Source organism: Lathyrus oleraceus, chromosome 7 (assembly GCF_024323335.1).
Source record: "Lathyrus oleraceus cultivar Zhongwan6 chromosome 7, CAAS_Psat_ZW6_1.0, whole genome shotgun sequence".
NCBI lineage: Eukaryota > Viridiplantae > Streptophyta > Magnoliopsida > Fabales > Fabaceae > Lathyrus > Lathyrus oleraceus.
The window spans coordinates 430,778,414-430,794,803 of record NC_066585.1 but is presented as its reverse complement, the minus strand read 5'-3'; positions in this window follow the sequence as shown (position 1 = coordinate 430,794,803).

Sequence of the window (16,390 nt, the reverse complement as noted above, 5' to 3'; positions counted from 1 at the left end):
AGAAAGTTCAAATTGAGGTTGAATCCAAACAAGTGTACATTTGGAGTGAGATCTGGAAAGCTGTTAGGTTTCATTGTCAGTGAGAAAGGGATTGAGGTTGATCCAGCGAAAGTAAAAGCTATTCAAGAAATGCCTGAACCAAGAATGAAAAAGCAGGTTTGTGGGTTCTTAGGGAGGCTGAACTACATTGCACGGTTCATATCATACCTAACAGCTACGTGCGAACCGATATTTAAATTGCTAAGGAAAGATCAAGCAATTAGGTGGAACAATGATTGTCAAAAAGCTTTTGATAAGATAAAAGAATATTTGCAGAAACCTCCAATTCTTATACCTCCAGTTCCTGGGAGGCCCCTGATAATGTACCTTTCAGTAACAGAGAATTCGATGGGGTGTGTATTGGGACAGCATGACGAGTCTGGTCGAAAAGAGCATGCAATATACTACCTTTGCAAAAAGTTTACCGACTGTGAAACAAGATATTCGCTGCTCGAGAAAACTTGTTGCGCTTTGGCATGGGCTGCTCGCCGACTAAGACAGTATATGTTGAACCATACTACCTTGTTGATTTCTAAGATGGACCCAGTAAAGTATATCTTTGAGAAGCTGGCTTTTACCGGACGAGTGGCTCATTGGCAGATGATTTTGACAGAGTATGATATCCAGTACACGTCGCAAAAGGCCATCAAGGGTAGTATTCTGTCTGATTACCTTGCCGAGCAACCAATTGATGACTATCAGCCGATGATGTTTGAATTCCCCGATGAAGAGTTCATGTACTTAAAGATGAAAGATTGTGAAGAGCCTCTTGTCGAGGAAGGACCGGATCCCGATGACAAGTGGACACTGATGTTTGATGGGGCGGTAAATGTGAATGGAAATGGTGTTGGGGCAGTACTCATTAATCCTAAAGGTGCACACATACCTTTTTCCGCCAGGTTGACTTTTGAAGTAACCAACAATGAAGCTGAGTACGAGGCCTGTATCATGGGGATTGAGGAAGCCATCGATTTAAGTATCAAAACTCTGGACATCTATGGAGATTCTACTCTAGTGATTAACCAAGTCAATGGAGACTGGAATACTCATTAGCCGCATTTGATTCCTTATAGAGATTACACCAGAAGGATCCTGACTTTCTTCAAGACAGTAAAGTTGTATCATGTACCCCGAGATGAAAATGAAATGGCTGATGCCTTAGCCACATTGTCTTCCATGATTAAAGTCCATTGGCAGAATCATGTGCCACACGTTGCTATGAATCGACTCGGGAGGCCTGCGTATGTGTTTGCAGCCGAGTCTGTTATTGATGAGAAGTCGTGGTTTTATGATATTAAGAATTTCCTCAAAAGCCAAGAGTATCCTGAAGGAGCGTCAAAGAATGATAAGAAGACACTGAGAAGGCTAGCTGGAAGCTTTTACTTGAACAAGGATGATGTGTTGTACAAGAGGAACTTTGACATGGTTCTGCTCAGATGCGTAGTTAGACACGAAGCAGACATGTTAATGCAGGAAGTACACGAGGGATCTTTCGGTACCCATGCTGGTGGTTATGCAATGGCCAAGAAGTTGTTAAGAGCCGGTTATTACTGGATAACCATGGAATCTGATTGTTTCAAATACGCCCGGAAGTGCCACAAATGTCAGATCTATGTAGATAAAGTGCATGTACCACAAAACCCTCTGAATATTATGAATTCTCCTTGGCCATTCGCGATGTGGGGCATCAATATGATTGGAAAGATTGAACCTACTGCTTCTAATGGACACCGCTTCATCCTAGTCGTGATTGATTACTTTACCAAGTGGGTGGAAGCAGCTTCCTATGCCAATGTTACTAGACAAGTGGTTGCTCGATTCATTAAGAAAGAAATTATCTGTCGTTATGGGGTTCCTGAGAGAATCATCACTGATAATGGTTCGAATCTCAATAACAAGATGATGAAAGAGCTTTGCAAAGAATTTAAGATCGAACACCATAATTCTTCTCCTTACAGGCCAAGGATGAATGGTGTTGTAGAGGCGGCAAACAAGAACATTAAGAAGATTGTGCAAAAGATGGTTGTGACGTACAAGGATTGGCCTGAGATGTTGCTTTTCGCTTTGCATGGGTATCGTACCTCAGTGCGTACGTCAACCGGGGCAACTCCGTTTTCACTTGTGTATGGCATGGAAGCAGTCTTGCCAGTAGAAGTTGAAATCCCTTCTTTGTGGGTGATGATGGATGTAAAACTTGACGAGGTTGAGTGGGTTCAAGCCAGGTTTGATGAGTTAAATTTAATTGAGGAAAAGCGATTAGCAGTTGTGTGCCATGGACAACTATATCAGAGAAGGATGAAGAAAGCCTTTGATCAGAAAGTGCGTCCTCAAAGCTATCAGATAGGTGATTTGGTTTTGAAGAGGATCCTTCCTCCCGGTACAGATAATAGGGGCAAGTGGACTCCGAATTATTAAGGTCCATATGTTGTTAAAAAGGCCTTTTCTGGTGGAGCCTTGATGCTTACAACTATGGATGGTGAAGATTTTCCGTCCCCTGTGAATTCAGATGTAGTCAAAAAATACTTCGCATAAACTGACTCGCTGGACAAAAAAAAAGTCCAGGCAAAAAAGGGCATCCCGGCGAACCAAGAGAAAAAGAGAAAAAAGGTTCTGGCAAAAGTTAGGGATAAAGAATAAAAATAATATGTACACCCGGTAAGTCGAAAACCTGCAAAGGCGGCTTAGGCAAAAAAGGGTATCCCGGTGGATTGAAAACTTGAAAAGGCGGTCCAGGCAAAAGAGGGATTAAAGTGAAGACTACAGTCTGAGTTATCTGTACTTCATCGCGTTTCAGTGTCTACTATCTTGAAGGATATGATCGGTCCAATCACTCTTCTCAGAAAGCAAAGAATTTGGGGGAAATTGAAGATCTATGAGTCATAACAGAATTGGGAAATAGTGGAATGCCGTGTTCACATTGCCAATAGGATAGTTTATTTTCTTTTTGGCGCAATTACCTCTTCCTAGGAATTTCTTCCTGATGTATTTGCCTTTATAGGCCATTTTCAATCAATAAAAGTCGTTATTCAGTCACATTGCTCTCTTGTTTTTTATTTTACTGTTTTGTTTGCAAAAACGTCCGAATTTTTGATAAACATTGCATCTAAAAACATGAAGGCTAGACAATGACGTGCGGAAAGATAAAACATCTGAAAATCATTTTGAATGATGAGTACACTTGAGTATATCTTGTCCATACGATCCCCTGGGGAATGTATGTCTTGCCGTTTTACAGGTTACTATCTTCGATTGATGGCTAAAGCAGATGAGCCAAAGTTTATTCGAAGGAAGACCCTGTTGTTTCAACACTGTCCAGTCGTGTAAGAAGTTGGGTTGTCTAAGTCGAGTTCAGAATTTGTTTCCCCAGCATGGTCGAGAGGTTGGTGTTCTCCCTAACAAGTGACTCCCCAGTTGAGTTGGTTTCTCTACCGTACCGAGAATAGTATCCTCAGCAGAATTGTTGTATGTCCCCACAGAGTTGGAAGATCGAATTAGAAATTGTGTGCTCAATAAAGTGATCATTTGCTTTCCCAGCAGGAGTTTTCCTCCCTTTGCATCTTGCATATAGTAATCATCATTTGCATTCGCATTCTCAAATCGCGTAGCATTTCCATTCAGTGTGGAGCATTACGCCATGAAAAACTCAAACGTATGCATACATGTATTAAACCAGATTTGATCTTGTCCCCAGCTGAGACAGATCGTTTTAGCACATTTGCAGCAGTTGCTCTTGGCAACATCCAGAATCAATATCCCCAGTGAGATTTATTTTCTCACCAGTCCGTGAGAGGAAAGCTTGATTCTCTCCCCAGTTTAGTCCCCGGCAAGTGTCTGCCTTGTTTTGACATATGTAGATGTCATCCTTGCGATACCGGTAAGTATCGCGTTGATCCCCGTAAAGGTCTGTACTTTTCTTTGATGTCGGTAAACATCATTTTTCGATGTCGGTAAGCGTCGAATCCCAATCGTTGGCCACCAGTAAATGGCATGTCTCTCATGGTGTCTACAAAAAATCGTTTTTTCAACACCCGTGTGTGTCCTTTCCTTTTTTGGTGTTGGTAAACATCATTGTTCGATGTCAGTAAACATCGGCCGCTTGTCGACCATCGGTAAATGGTTTTGTCGTTTAAGATCCCCCAGCATATTCACTGTACGTAAATATCGAGTATTTCATTTTCACCATCGGTAAATGGGTTCGTCTCATAAGTGTATTTTTTCCCCAGTTAAGTCAACACCTTTGTTCGATGTCGGTAAACATTGAGTTCCTTCCCAGTCATCGGTAAATGTCTGGTCTTGTTTCACTTATAAACACCTTCGTTCGATGTCGGTAAACATCGAGTTCCTTCCCAGTCATCGGTACATGTCTGGTCTTGTTTCACCTATAAACGTCTTTGTTTGATGTCGGTAAACATCGAGTTCCTTCCCAGTCATCGGTAAATGTCTGGTCTTGTTTCACTCATAAACATCTTTGTTCGATGTCGGTAAACATCGAGTTCCTTCCCAGTCATCGATAATTGTCTGGTCTTGTTTCACTTATAAACACCTTCGTTCGATGTCGGTAAACATTGAGTTCCTTCCCAGTCATCGGTACATGTCTGGTCTTGTTTCATTTATAAACGTATTTGTTTGATGTCGGTAAACATCGAGTTCCTTCCAAGTCATCGGTAAATGTCTGGTCTTGTTTCACTCATAAACATCTTTGTTGGATGTCGGTAAACATTGAGTTCCTTCCCAGTCATCGGTAAATGTCTGGTTTTGTTTCACTTGTAAACATCATTGTTCGGGGTCGGTAAACATCTAGTTCCTCCCCAGTGAAGCCGCCATCGGTAAATGGCCTCGCTTTCTTTGATATCGATAAATATCAATTCCCCAATGGAGTCATCGGTAAATGTCTGGTCTTGTTTCACTTGTAAACATGATTGTTCGATGTCGGTAAACATCGAGTTCCTTCCCAGTGAAGCTGCCATCGGTAAATGGCCTCACTTTCTTTGATATCGGTAAATATAAATTCCCCAGTGGAGTCATCAGTAAATGTCTGGTCTTGTTTCCTCCCTAAAACAGACCCATCTTTCCCCAGTGAAGCCGCCATCGGTAAATGGCCTCGCTTTCCTTGATATCGGTAAATGTCAAATTTGTTTTGAAACCGCCATCGGTAAATGGCCTCGCTTTCTTTGATATCGGTAAATATCAAATCTGTTTCAAAGCTGCCATCGGTAAATGGCCTCACTTTCCTTGATATCGGTAAATATCAAATCTGTTTCGAAGCCGCCATCGGTAAATGGCCTCGCTTTCCTTGATATCGGTAAATATCAAATTTGTTTTGAAGCCGCCATCGGTAAATGGCCTCGCTTTCTTTGGTTCGTCACCTACAGAGTGCCAATTCTCCGGTTCTTTTGGTATTCAATCCCTGTTTACCTTGAATGTTTGATAGCCGCTGCCTTCATACGTTCAGGTTCACAGTTGATTGAATAGGGGCAGCTGTAGCACCTCAAAAATTGCCCTCCTCACTCATGCATTCATTTTTTAGGTCATTTAGAATTTCATATTGCATGTCATCGTGTCAATCGGAACCAGGTCCAAGAAGCTTGAATATCGTCCAAAGTACTAATCTTGAAGGAGCAAAAATCCATTCCTGAGCTGTCATGCTCGCTAGGCGAGCAAATTGGTTCGCCTAGCGAAGGGAACTGCCATGCTCGCTAGGCGAGCAGATCCCTCGCTAGGCTAAGCGCGCGCATTTTTGAAAATAAAATAGACAGTAAAACAGACTTCGACCACTCTCAAAAGCCCACAAAGCCACAAAATTAGGCTATAAATACTAGAGTTTCAGCAGAAGAAAACCTGGACTGACTGGCTGGAGACTAACAGAGAAACCTAGACAAAGAGAGTGAGAACTATTCTGCAGCAACCTTCAGACAGCTCTGAGAAGTTCACTATAATTCACACACCTCCACCCTAACATTGCTTTGCAAACCCAACCGTGTCATTCGATCTCAATCGGTCTCTCCGATCAGGTTTGCCCTTATTCCCATTACCTTTATGCTTCCAATTTGAATGCTCTAATGTATGAGGTATGCTGGATGAATTTCATTATGTTTTGCCCACGGGTTTAGATGTGTATGAATGTATAAACAATGCTTTGAATGCTTAATCGTTTAATTTCTGAAGTGTATGCCACAGGTTTTGAGGTTTCTGAAACCACACTGTTACCATTGAAAAATCCAGAACCCGCAGGCGCTCGCTAGCACCTTTGCTAGGCGAGCCTGCAGCGAGGCTTCGCTAAGCCTTCGCTAAGCGATGCAGTAGTGATCGCGACAGTCACTGTTTTTCTGTTTGCTTTTTGTTCTGATTTATTTTGTTATGACATGCTTTCTCTTGCACCCATGCACTGTTCACCTGACGCTTTGTTGTCCCGTTTCTCTTGTTTAGTGAGACTTTTGATTGCACCCTGTTTTGTTACTCTAACCTGTTTGTTGAGTTTTGCTAGGTTTCGTATAACCTCCCATTTGCATGACATTTAAGGTAGCACCGTTCCTTCGTCAAGGACTTCCTTTATGCATGTTCATCCCTAAACCCTACAAACTCATTGTTTTTTCTTCTCCTAACACATTAACTCCTTCTACTACAGGCGAGTAAGTCTCCAAAGGTCGAGCATCTGGTAGATTGTGCAGTAACGTCGTTCACCCAAAAACCAAACCCAAACCCCGTAGTTAGCCGAACTACGTTTTGCTCTGATTCTCATTTCAGATGAGATACGTAGGCATAATACGCGATGTCTTAGCGAGCACACATCCCCTTAACCCTTAGGCAGCCGAGCTACGAAGACTCTGATTCTCATATTCAGATGAGATACGTATGCAGTGGATGCGACATCCATGCGAGTCATCTTCCTTTAACCCTCCCTTAGTAAATAACACATTAGATAAACACACCCTTTAGCCCCGAACTACAAAAGTGGATCCCGTAGAGTACTACGGATGCGTAGGGGTGCTAATACCTTCCCTTCGCATAATCGACTCCCGAACCCAAGATTTGGTTGCGAGACCTTGTCTTTTCCTTTCCTTTTTCCAGGTTTACTTCGAGTGTTTCCTTTCCCCTCCTTTGGGATAAATAACGCACGGTGGCGACTCTTCTGTCATTCTTTTTTTTGCTGGTTGTTTTTTTTCGCATCCTGTATTTTTCAGGTTGCGACACACGCCAACAATAATTTTTTTGTTCAATCAGGTTCATGTCTATCTTTCTTGTTTGCCATTTGTATTATTCACTTGTAATAAACTCATTCGTTTTTGAATAATATTGACATTGAAATAAATATGCATGTTTTGAATCCATCCATTCGTGTCCACTAATGTTTTAATCATCAATATCAAACTTTTGTTTAGGCAAAATGAAGAGGAGGATAATAAAATTGAAAAACACGAAATCACTGCACGTATGCTTTTGATTAACACCTTGCTAACGATGTAAGGCATTACTTAAAATCCCAAACACTGAAGGCATAAGAAAGATAATCCCTAGTCAACCCCTTCGAGCCAAGGAGTAGGAGTTTATTTCTATACATAAATCCCTTTTGGAAGATGAGCATTTCTGTCGAACTAGCTGAGTGTATGACTGAAGACCATCAAGGAGAATGGGTGGGTTAGAATAGGTTTTGAGCCATGAATGCTTTCTTTCTGAAGTCGTGAACCAGGCCATGTTACAACGCTCAAAAGACCTAATTGAAGTAGGGTTTATTTCAAAAGCATACAGTTAGTAAGATCATGTTAAAACTGACTCCTTAACAATTCACTCATCATTTGTATCGACATTGATATGAGATTCTCAATTGGTGACCAATTCACTATATGTCATAGTTCCAGTGAACATAATTGGATTTTCAAAACTAGCATGAACATAACATTAGAATTATCATTCTCAAATGAACTTGTCTTACTTGTGAGTAAGCATTTGACATCAAGGAAGTTTCCGAAATGAACATGAATTAAGGAACTTAAGGATTCCTGAGAACTCCGTCCAGCAGGGGAAAGTCAGTTTTTTTTATCACATCAAGGGGTAGAACGTCTAAAGACTTCATTGAGAAGAAATAAAAGCCTTTACAAGATCCATTCAATCTGGGGAAATCTCATCGAGAAATATCTACAAGATTCAGTCAGTCTGAGGTAGTCACGTCGAGATTCAACATATCTCTCTGAAGATCGATTAGTCATAGGCATTCCCTTAAAGATCAGCCAGCCAGAGGAAAAGTTATTTCAAGGCTCGCACTGGGGTAGGCCACCCCAAGAGCCCAAGAAGTCAATCTCTCTAAGATGGTTAATTAGAGGTATGTAGTTCCAAGATACTAGGGCAGGTCAGATTGATATCGTTGTAAAGTTGCTTCATGACTTATGATTGGGGGAAATTCATGTAGATTCCTGATAGACTATGGCATGACTGACTAGGGAAGTTAGATCCTTTCTATACTTTTGAGGTCGTCCAAATCAATATCCACTGTGCATAAGAAGCTTCTAAGTTCAAGATGAATGTTGGGAAGTCACGTTAAACAGATCCCTTAACCTTTCAACAGAGAACCCTAACAAACCCAATGGTATTGGTACCCTAAGTTCTCGACCTTCCAAATACATCTAGACCAGTGCATAAACTGCATCCGCGTTTTGCATAAGCAATCATTCATTGCATATCACTACATCATGAAACACGTAGAATATTCCGTCGAGTTGGAGAATTATGCCATACAAAATAAAAATGCATAACTGCATAAAAGTTTTTCTCGAAAGCATAAAAGAATCCTCTGTTGAGACAATTCTTCCTCCCCAACTGAGAACTTTATCATGAAGCTTATAAGTGATATTCCCGACAGGTTTTCCCAAAATATACCCTCTTCGTTTTGCCTTTTACTAATATTTGTGACCTTTTGTCATTTCCTTACCTTTTGTAAGCATACCCCTGCCTTTTTCACGAGAAGTCTCGTTATTTCCTTACCTTTTGTAAGTATCCCCTGCCTTTCACAGGGGATGTTTCTCTTAGCTTACCTTTCGTAAGTATCATCTTCCTTTTAAAAAGGAAACATCTCTTATTTCTCCCTTACCTTTTGTAAGCCTCTTTTTGCCTTTTGCATAAAGAATATCATCCCTAGTTACTTACCTTTCGTAAGTCCCCTTCAGCCTTTTGCTCGAGGATTTCTATTCCCAAACCTGCTTACCTTTTGTAAGTTCCCCTTTCCTTTTGCATGGGAAGTCTTCTCTCGCTAAGAAACCATTGCTACCTGTTGTATGAGGAATCCCCTCCAGCTTTCTTCTTAACCTCTTGTTTCACTTATAAACGTATTTGTTTGATGTCGGTAAACATCGAGTTCCTTCCAAGTCATCGGTAAATGTCTGGTCTTGTTTCACTCATAAACATCTTTGTTGGATGTCGGTAAACATTGAGTTCCTTCCCAGTCATCGGTAAATGTCTGGTTTTGTTTCACTTGTAAACATCATTGTTCGGGGTCGGTAAACATCTAGTTCCTCCCCAGTGAAGCCGCCATCGGTAAATGGCCTCGCTTTCTTTGATATCGATAAATATCAATTCCCCAATGGAGTCATCGGTAAATGTCTGGTCTTGTTTCACTTGTAAACATCATTGTTCGATGTCGGTAAATGTAACACCCCGATAAAAATAAGATAATTATTTAATTTAAGTTAATATTATATTTATTAATTTAATTAAATAATAGGAATTATTGGATTATTATTATTATTGGAATAATATTATTGGATTTTTATTATTGGAGTATATAAGTTGGAATAAGGAAAAGAGTTCCATTTTTTGGTAAAAAGGGTTTTACGTGAAAGCAGAGAAGCGGCTGAAAAGGGAGGAAGGGCAAAGAGGAAGAGCAAGAGAGCAAAGGTTGGAGAAGAGAAGAGCTTGAAGCTAAAGGTTGCCGGATTAATTCAGGTAAGGGGGGTTTATCGTCGTTTAATGGGTATTATAGATTAACATGTAATGGGTAGTGATAAACCGTTGAATTGACCCTAATTGGGATGATGAGTGCTGAAAATTTGTGATGAATAAACTGTGTTTAAGCTGTGATTGAATCGGTAATTGTGTGAGTCGCGATTCCCCGAGCGTATCGCTTTTTACGGAATTGGAATCGGAGGTCCGGAAGTCCTCCAACGGCGGAAAATGCGGAGAATTCTGCATTCTGCTTCGTGTTAGCGCAGGAACAGCTTTCTGTCTTGCGTTAACCGGTTAACCCAGGGCGTTAACCGGTTAACACTGTTGTGAGTTGTGGAAATATTGTTGTTCTGTCTGCGTTAACCGGTTAACCCAGGGCGTTAACCGGTTAACACTGTTGAGTTTTGCCAGAAAGCGTGTTCTGTCTGCGTTAACCGGTTAACCCAGGGCGTTAACCGGTTAACACTGTGGGAAAAGAGAAAAAAAAATTGATAATTGAATCTTGTGTACGTTTTGGAATGGAATTATATAGTACTTAGTTGATGTCAAAGTTGATTATAAGTTGATTACGTTGAAAACATTGTTGTGTTGCATTTATTATCCTGTGGTCGGAATTTAAAGTCGTGTATGTCAAAGTTGATTATAAGTTGATTATGTTGAAGACATTGTTGTGTTGCTATTGTTATCATGTTGTCGGAATTCATATGCATTAAGTCGGAGCTTTGCTCACACCACGTTGGCCTGGATTGGCAAAAGTTGAAAGTTGAAGGCTTAAGCCTTGATGCCTCGTTAAATTGGCAAATTTTAAGTTGGGAGTTTTACTCCAAATGGTACCACATGCATGACGAGTCGAGTCTCATTAGAGTTGCATTTTGTTGGTTCGTTGTATGAGTATTTAATTTAATTGAGCAGTGGTGCTTGTGTTGATATTGAGTATGACGTTTGAGTTGATGTGCCGTTACTGAATGTGTGATGTGATTAGGGTGATTAATGTGTCAAATTACTTAACATGACATGATATTTTATAATGCTTATCATATCGATTGAGGAACTCACCCTTACAACTATTTTTCAGGTAACGAGCAGTGATTGAGTAGAAGCTAGTGCTTGGAGTCTAGTGTAGTCTCCTTAGTGGGTCATGCTCTGATAGATGTAACATCGGGACGGGATGTTTTACCTTGTTGAATAATTTTACATGTAATATGTTACATGTTTTGCATGATTGATTTGATTTCTATCCGCTGCATATTATGCAAGTGTTTACTCTGTTTTAATAAAAGAGCATGACAGTTATTATGGTGAATGGTGTGAAGTGTTTGTGTGACACCCTTAATCGCATATTTACTCTGATTGATATATTGTTATTTTAATTAAATATTTGGGGTATTTTTAGAAGGGTGTTACAGTAAACATCGAGTTCCTTCCCAGTGAAGCTGCCATCGGTAAATGGCCTCACTTTCTTTGATATCGGTAAATATAAATTCCCCAGTGGAGTCATCAGTAAATGTCTGGTCTTGTTTCCTCCCTAAAACAGACCCATCTTTCCCCAGTGAAGCCGCCATCGGTAAATGGCCTCGCTTTCCTTGATATCGGTAAATGTCAAATTTGTTTTGAAACCGCCATCGGTAAATGGCCTCGCTTTCTTTGATATCGGTAAATATCAAATCTGTTTCAAAGCTGCCATCGGTAAATGGCCTCACTTTCCTTGATATCGGTAAATATCAAATCTGTTTCGAAGCCGCCATCGGTAAATGGCCTCGCTTTCCTTGATATCGGTAAATATCAAATTTGTTTTGAAGCCGCCATCGGTAAATGGCCTCGCTTTCTTTGGTTCGTCACCTACAGAGTGCCAATTCTCCGGTTCTTTTGGTATTCAATCCCTGTTTACCTTGAAAGTTTGATAGCCGCTGCCTTCATACGTTCAGGTTCACAGTTGATTGAATAGGGGCAGCTGTAGCACCTCAAAAATTGCCCTCCTCACTCATGCATTCATTTTTTAGGTCATTTAGAATTTCATATTGCATGTCATCGTGTCAATCGGAACCAGGTCCAAGAAGCTTGAATATCGTCCAAAGTACTAATCTTGAAGGAGCAAAAATCCATTCCTGAGCTGTCATGCTCGCTAGGCGAGCAAATTGGTTCGCCTAGCGAAGGGAACTGCCATGCTCGCTAGGCGAGCAGATCCCTCGCTAGGCTAAGCGCGCGCATTTTTGAAAATAAAATAGACAGTAAAACAGACTTGGACCACTCTCAAAAGCCCACAAAGCCACAAAATTAGGCTATAAATACTAGAGTTTCAGCAGAAGAAAACCTGGACTGACTGGCTGGAGACTAACAGAGAAACCTAGACAAAGAGAGTGAGAACTATTCTGCAGTAACCTTCAGACAGCTCTGAGAAGTTCACTATAATTCACACACCTCCACCCTAACATTGCTTTGCAAACCCAACCGTGCCATTCGATCTCAATCGGTCTCTCCGATCAGGTTTTCCCTTATTCCCATTACCTTTATGCTTCCAATTTGAATGCTCTAATGTATGAGGTATGATGGATGAATTTCATTATGTTTTGCCCACGGGTTTAGATGTGTATCGATGTATAAACAATGCTTTGAATGCTTAATCGTTTAATTTCTGAAGTGTATGCCACAGGTTTTGAGGTTTCTGAAACCACACTGTTACCATTGAAAAATCCAGAACCCGCAGGCGCTCGCTAGCACCTTTGCTAGGCGAGCCTGCAGCGAGGCTTCGCTAAGCCTTCGCTAAGCGATGCAGTAGTGATCGCGACAGTCACTGTTTTTCTGTTTGCTTTTTGTTCTGATTTATTTTGTTATGACATGCTTTCTCTTGCACCCATGCACTGTTCACCTGACGCTTTGTTGTCCCGTTTCTCTTGTTTAGTGAGACTCTTGATTGCACCCTGTTTTGTTACTCTAACCTGTTTGTTGAGTTTTGCTATGTTTCGTATAACCTCCCATTTGCATGACATTTAAGGTAGCACCGTTCCTTCGTCAAGGACTTCCTTTATGCATGTTCATCCCTAAACCCTACAAACTCATTGTTTTTTCTTCTCCTAACACATTAACTCCTTCTACTACAGGCGAGTAAGTTTCCAAAGGTCGAGCATCTGGTAGATTGTGCAGTAACGTCGTTCACCCAAAAACCAAACCCAAACCCCGTAGTTAGCCGAACTACGTTTTGCTCTGATTCTCATTTCAGATGAGATACGTAGGCATAATACGCGATGTCTTAGCGAGCACACATCCCCTTAACCCTTAGGCAGCCGAGCTACGAAGACTCTGATTCTCATATTCAGATGAGATACGTATGCAGTGGATGCGACATCCATGCGAGTCATCTTCCTTTAACCCTCCCTTAGTAAATAACACATTAGATAAACACACCCTTTAGACACGAACTACAAAAGTGGATCCCGTAGAGTACTACAGATGCGTAGGGGTGCTAATACCTTCCCTTCGCATAATCGACTCCCGAACCCAAGATTTGGTTGCGAGACCTTGTCTTTTCCTTTCCTTTTTCCAGGTTTACTTCGAGTGTTTCCTTTCCCCTCCTTTGGGATAAATAACGCACGGTGGCGACTCTTCTGTCATTCTTTTTTTTGCTGGTTGTTTTTTTTCGCATACTGTATTTTTCAGGTTGTGACACACGCCAACAATAATTTTTTTGTTCAATCAGGTTCATGTCTATCTTTCTTGTTTGCCATTTGTATTATTCACTTGTAATAAACTCATTCGTTTTTGAATAATATTGACATTGAAATAAATATGCATGTTTTGAATCCATCCATTCGTGTCCACTAATGTTTTAATCATCAATATCAAACTTTTGTTTAGGCAAAATGAAGAGGAGGATAATAAAATTGAAAAACACGAAATCACTGCACGTATGCTTTTGATTAACACCTTGCTAACGATGTAAGGCATTACTTAAAATCCCAAACACTGAAGGCATAAGAAAGATAATCCCTAGTCAACCCCTTCGAGCCAAGGAGTAGGAGTTTATTTCTATACATAAATCCCTTTTGGAAGATGAGCATTTCTGTCGAACTAGTTGAGTGTATGACTGAAGACCATCAAGGAGAATGGGTGGGTTAGAATAGGTTTTGAGCCATGAATGCTTTCTTTCTGAAGTCGTGAACCAGGCCATGTTACAACGCTCAAAAGACCTAATTGAAGTAGGGTTTATTTCAAAAGCATACAGTTAGTAAGATCATGTTAAAACTGACTCCTTAACAATTCACTCATCATTTGTATCGACATTGATATGAGATTCTCAATTGGTGACCAATTCACTATATGTCATAGTTCCAGTGAACATAATTGGATTTTCAAAACTAGCATGAACATAACATTAGAATTATCATTCTCAAATGAACTTGTCTTACTTGTGAGTAAGCATTTGACATCAAGGAAGTTTCCGAAATGAACATGAATTAAGGAACTTAAGGATTCCTGAGAACTCCGTCCAGCAGGGGAAAGTCAGTTTTTTTTATCACATCAAGGGGTAGAACGTCTAAAGACTTCATTGAGAAGAAATAAAAGCCTTTACAAGATCCATTCAATCTGGGGAAATCACATCGAGAAATATCTACAAGATTCAGTCATTCTGAGGTAGTCACGTCGAGATTCAACATATCTCTCTGAAGATCGATTAGTCATAGGCATTCCCTTAAAGATCAGCCAGCCAGAGGAAAAGTTATTTCAAGGCTCGCACTGGGGTAGGCCACCCCAAGAGCCCAAGAAGTCAATCTCTCTAAGATGGTTAATTAGAGGTATGTAGTTCCAAGATACTAGGGCAGGTCAGATTGATATCGTTGTAAAGTTGCTTCATGACTTATGATTGGGGGAAATTCAAGTAGATTCCTGATAGACTATGGCATGACTGACTAGGGAAGTTAGATCCTTTCTATACTTTTGAGGTCGTCCAAATCAATATCCACTGTGCATAAGAAGCTTCTAAGTTCAAGATGAATGTTGGGAAGTCACGTTAAACAGATCCCTTAACCTTTCAACAGAGAACCCTAACAAACCCAATGGTATTGGTACCCTAAGTTCTCGACCTTCCAAATACATCTAGACCAGTGCATAAACTGCATCCGCGTTTTGCATAAGCAATCATTCATTGCATATCACTACATCATGAAACACGTAGAATATTCCGTCGAGTTGGAGAATTACGCCATACAAAATAAAAATGCATAACTGCATAAAAGTTTTTCTCGAAAGCATAAAAGAATCCTCTGTTGAGACAATTCTTCCTCCCCAACTGAGAACTTTATCATGAAGCTTATAAGTGATATTCCCGACAGCTTTTCCCAAAATATACCCTCTTCGTTTTGCCTTTTACTAATATTTGTGACCTTTTGTCATTTCCTTACCTTTTGTAAGCATACCCCTGCCTTTTTCACGAGAAGTCTCGTTATTTCCTTACCTTTTGTAAGTATCCCCTGCCTTTCACATGGGATGTTTCTCTTAGCTTACCTTTCGTAAGTATCATCTTCCTTTTAAAAAGGAAACATCTCTTATTTCTCCCTTACCTTTTGTAAGCCTCTTTTTGCCTTTTGCATAAAGAATATCATCCCTAGTTACTTACCTTTCGTAAGTCCCCTTCAGCCTTTTGCTCGAGGATTTCTATTCCCAAACCTGCTTACCTTTTGTAAGTTCCCCTTTCCTTTTGCATGGGAAGTCTTCTCTCGCTAAGAAACCATTGCTACCTGTTGTATGAGGAATCCCCTCCAGCTTTCTTCTTAACCTTTTGTTGAGAAGCTTTTTTTCATTTCCTTTTATATGATAAATCATTCTCGTCTTCATGTATTTTCTAAACCTTTTATTGAGAAGTTTCCTCATCACCTTTTCTGTGAGAAATTTACTCCCTACTTGGCCCTTTCTAAAAGCTGACTCACTTGAAATCCTTCAAATTCAAGCAACTTAGGTTAGTTGCTCGTCAGTATCCATCTCTTTTTTCAGTACTCTTATGTATTGGTATCCTTTTGCTTGTCTACGCTAATATCACTTTTTTAAATACTCGTCTGTATTGATAGCTCGCATGGGGGTATATTTTATACTCGTTTGTATTTTTCACCAACCCCAAAGTTGATGTTTTCCCTTTTCTTATTCCTAACCTTAGAGTTGTTGTCTCTTTTCCAACATCGGAGTTATTGCCTCCTTTCTTTATTCTAGCTTCAGAGTTGTTGAATATTTCTCAGCCTCATTGTTGATGTCTTCTATTGTTACTCTCAGTCTCATAGTTGATCTATATCGTCCTTTCGACCAACCTCATAGTTTATATATATCTTGCTTACCTCCAACCTCATAGTTGATACCATTTTGCACATCCAACCTTAGAATTAATGCCTATCTTTTCAATCACAACATCAAAGTTGATAATACGTTTTGCCCA